The 2,592-nt window shown below is 46.3% G+C and overlaps 1 long non-coding RNA gene across 1 annotated transcript in view; it reads left to right on the top strand.

The window, feature by feature from the left end:
* Nucleotides 1-1,710, top strand: part of LOC116982948 — a 1,795-nt gene extending 85 nt beyond the window's left edge. The window contains exons 2-3 of the long non-coding RNA XR_004414571.1: nucleotides 1,087-1,194; nucleotides 1,579-1,710. This is a non-coding gene — a long non-coding RNA (uncharacterized LOC116982948). The remainder of the gene's footprint in view (nucleotides 1-1,086; nucleotides 1,195-1,578) is intronic.
* Nucleotides 1,711-2,592: the final 882 nt, after the last annotated feature.

The raw sequence follows: 2,592 nt of genomic DNA, 5'->3' as shown, positions 1-2,592 counted from the left end.
CAGCTCAAATTAATTACCTGTTTTATTGCTCCCAGTACCCCTCGGTAACAACCGTCCGAAAGGTTTTGTCCGGTAACTCGAATGTTAGATGAAAATCCATATTGCCAAGCTGATATATTGCACTCACTTCTAAAAATCGTACCCGTGTCTACTAAATGACAGGGTGTATAAAAAGGTCTTACATTCTGAGCAAAATCACGAGTGCCTATTACGGGTGCATATCTGCCGCATTTGCCTGGCACGCACTGCATGCAACTGCAGGCCACAAATTGTTTAATTTAAGTTTCCCCTGAAGCGCTTCCCCAGGCCCATGGGCATCGTCGCAGGACAACACAAAATAGAAACTAATCGCAGTTCCAGCCTGTTGTCGACATCTCAGTGGAAAATTCAAAATTCCAGATCACATCAGGAGCAAAAGGTGACCATTAACCCAATCGAGTCTATTTCACCATACAATAGGCTTTCGGCTGATTCAACATTCTTCGTCCATCTCCTCCGCCATCCACGCATGTATTGTGATTCTCATGCTGGTGACAAATATAATCAGAGTTTCATTTTCATGTGGCTTTCTGGAGCTTGACGCTCCAAAATCTCTCAATTTCTGATTCCAATCAGCACAAGATCAAGCTGTCCTGTCTTTCCTCGTAAAGGGAAATCCTAAAGCACCCGCTGGCATCTCATTGAACATTCTCTGAACTGTCTCTTGCAACAATGTCACATGCTTTCAGTAAGGGCATCCAAACAGTCCACAAAATGTGTTGTAGTTCAAATAACGCTTTGTAAATTTGAGTTAAGACTTCTACACATTTTTTATGCATCCCCCTTTTTTATGCATCCCCCCCCCCCCCCCCCCCCCCCCCCCCCCCCCCGCCATCCCCAAAATGCGATTTAATTAGCTAAACTGATCTAACTTGCTTTTGGGGGTAATGTTAGAGCAGGAGAAGTGATCGACATCGTGCGCATAGGTTATTGGCATTGGAACTATTCATGTAATGGGCCCTCGAAACCGTTTTAGAGCCTGATAGTGTCCTTCTGCGCAAGTATCAATGCACCTTTGTTGAGAAGATGTATACTTTTCTCGTTCAGTCCATGCAACGTGCAGGTGAAGCGATGGTGCCTTATGCTGCGCTAAATCTGAGTAAACCCCGGAAAATTCCAAGGAAGGTGAATCAAGAAAGGACGCTGTATGCACAGGTACCTTTTAATATACGAATTCCGACCCCCCACCCCCCTTCCCGCCCCTTCCCGCCCATTCCCGCCCCTTCCACTGCAAATCGGTTAATTGGCCCCACGGTCGCGATCATGTATCCCTCTTGGGCTCTCACCAGTCCCTCGCCGACAGTCAGACTGAAGAAGGGTCCCTCCACGAAACGTCAATTATCCAATTTCTCCAGAGATGCGACCTGACCTGCTGACGTACTCCAGCATTTTGTGTCAATCTTTGATGTAAACAAACATCTATCTCCCCGTCCATTTTATTACTTTCATTTCTGATCCTGCAAAACGCTCGGGTATGTGTGAGGATCAAAGCGGCTAAAAACATGAACTAATGTCTTCCCTCTAATTTTCATCTCGCAGACCAAGCAGAAACCAATGCCTGGTAAAGTGATTTACGCGCCTGTCGCTACGACGGGAAACAAGACAGAAGGAAACACAAATCGTTGGCATAATTACACGGACAACTCACAGCCAATGAAACAAATGCGAGGGGCAGATGGTATCTATTCGGAATGGATTCCCAAGTAATTTCCGTGCTCAAAGTGACGTCTTGTTATTTGTGTAGTTACTTAGCAACTCGTCCATGATCTGACAACAAGAAGGCAGCAACAGCCCTCAGGGAAATGGCGAGATGTTCCATATTACAAGCATCAAGCACTGATTTGACGTCAAAGCTCCTAACCAACTGAGCCCTTCACCTTCAACACTAGGGGTGAAATGGGTCACAACCAGTTGCCCAAGTTATGCGCCAGTAAACATCGGTGTCCATCCGCTTGGCAACTGTGCCCTTTGAAATTGCATACGTTTTGTAAAAGGAGGCACCTCCTTATTTCAACATGAAAAACAAAAAGACACATGCAAAATGTTCGGTGTTTAGAGGGGATCCAAAAGTGAATTTACTCCTGCAAAGATGGTTTGGAAAAAGCATATAATCCTCCACCTCCAACGAGATCCCACTACTGGCCACATCTTCCCATCTCCACCACTTGCTGCTTTCCGCAGAGAACGTTCCCGCCGTAATTCCCTGGTCAACTCGTCCCTTCCCACCCAAACCATCCCCTCCCCCTTCCCAGTTCTCCTACCAGTCTTTTACTGTCTCCGGCTACATTCTATCTCTGTCCCGCCCACTCCCCTGACATTTCACCTATCCCTTCTCTCCAGAGATGCTGCCTATCCCGCGGAGTTACTCCAGCATTTTGTGTCTACCTTCGATTTAAACCAGCATCTGCAGTTCTTTCCCACACATTGTTTGGAATCTTGCTCTTGCAACATTTATGAAGCGTCCTGACAAACACCTGAATTGCCAAGTTACAACAGGCCACGAAACGTGTTCTAGTAAACTGAATTAGTATGGACATGTTCTTGATGGTCCGC

The sequence above is a fragment of the Amblyraja radiata genome, chromosome 17, assembly GCF_010909765.2.
Source record: "Amblyraja radiata isolate CabotCenter1 chromosome 17, sAmbRad1.1.pri, whole genome shotgun sequence".
Classification (NCBI taxonomy): Eukaryota; Metazoa; Chordata; class Chondrichthyes; order Rajiformes; family Rajidae; genus Amblyraja; species Amblyraja radiata.
This window is presented reverse-complemented; position numbering and strand designations above follow the sequence as displayed.